The sequence below is a fragment of the Chrysochloris asiatica genome, unplaced genomic scaffold (genome assembly GCF_000296735.1).
Source record: "Chrysochloris asiatica unplaced genomic scaffold, ChrAsi1.0 scaffold00055, whole genome shotgun sequence".
Classification (NCBI taxonomy): domain Eukaryota; kingdom Metazoa; phylum Chordata; class Mammalia; order Afrosoricida; family Chrysochloridae; genus Chrysochloris; species Chrysochloris asiatica.
In genome coordinates this window covers 316560-318179 of record NW_006408573.1, presented here as the reverse complement: position 1 = coordinate 318179, position 1620 = coordinate 316560, and the positions used below count along the sequence as shown (strand labels likewise).

The following is a 1620-nucleotide window of genomic DNA, read 5'->3' as shown; positions in this document are numbered from 1 at the left end:
CAATAATAGAATATCAGAAACAGATGATACACTGAAAGGTCAAAGGAGTAGAATAGAAGAGATGGAAGGTATAAGCAGTAAGCAGGAAGACAAATCTCTCAGTGCCACTAAGATAGAAGAGCAAGCAGAAAAAAGGATAAAAAAATCTGAAGAAGGTCTAAGATTCATGTTGGACAACATGAAGAGGAATAACTTAAGAATTATTGGCATTATGTAACAAGAAGAATAACACAAATATATAGAGGAAATATTTGAAGAACTGCTGGAAGAAAATTTCTTTTACATCCTGAAAAGTGAAAAGGTAAACATTCAAGAAACTTAGTTAACTCCAGGAAGGATAGACCCCCCAAAGGAAAATCACCAAGACATATCATAGTCAAGCTCCCCAAAATCAAAGATGACACAATCCTGAAAGCAACTAGGGAAAAGAGAAGCATTACATACAAAGGCAAGCAAGTCAATTAAGCTTGGATCTCGCAACAGAAACCATGCAGGCAAGAAGGCAATGGGGATACATATATAAAACCCTGAAAGAAAAAAACAAAAAACAACTGACAACCAAGAATCCTTTATATAGCAAAGCTATCAATCAAATATGATGGTGTAATCAAAACATTCCAGGATAAACAGAAGCTAAGGGATTTTGCCAAAGCCCACTCTGTGCTACAAAACATCCTAAAGGGAGTTCTGTGGACTCAGAACCAACAAAAACAGACAACAATTAGGGATTGACATACGTGGCAGCACCTCCCAGAACTAAATTGACAGAAGGAAGAGTCTAGAACAGAGCAAAACCATAAGAACAAACTCACAGAATCTTGGAGGTCAGTCTATGATTAAAAACAATTACAATATGAAAGAAGGTAAACACATAGGAACAGAGATCCAGATGGTGAGATTACAGGATAAAACAGACTGCATTAAATGGAGGGAAAAGCTAATGGAATATAAGATAACCTCAAAGAAAATGAACATTTCACATCCGAACAAAATGAAAATCCGAGAACAGTGAAACATTAAAACTATGACACTCACAAGAAAGAACACAAAACGCAAACTCAGCACAGGAAGACACGCAGAACAAAGAAAGCAGTAACACCACACACACACACACACACACACACACACAAAAAAAAAAAAAACAGAAACAAAATCCCATTATAGCAGCAACTAATTCAAACCTATCAATAATTACACTGAATATAAAGAGATCAAATGTACCAGTTAAGAGATGGAGGGTGGCAGAATGGATAAGAAAACAATATCCTGCAATATGCTTTCTGCAAGAGACCATCTTACACACAGAGACAAAAACAGTTAAAAGTCAAAGGATGAACAAAAGATATACCAAGCGAATTGCAATAAAAAACAAACAGGAATGGCAGTACCAATCTCTGATAAAATAAACTTTAAGGCAAAAACCAGCATAATAGATAAAGATGGACATTATCTCATGATTAAAGGGACAACTGAACAAGATGAAATAGCCATAATAAATATCTATGCTACCAATGAAAGACCTCCAAAATATATAAAGCAAACTCTAATAGATTTGAAGAAAGAAATAGGCGAATCCACAATAATAGTGGGTGATTTTAATACACTGCTTTAAAAAATGTA

General features: G+C 35.1%; 1 protein-coding gene across 1 annotated transcript in view; it reads left to right on the top strand.

The window, feature by feature from the left end:
- TOX3 (TOX high mobility group box family member 3) overlaps positions 1 to 1620 on the top strand; it is a 173699-nt gene that overhangs the window by 76365 nt on the left and 95714 nt on the right. The window lies entirely within an intron of this gene.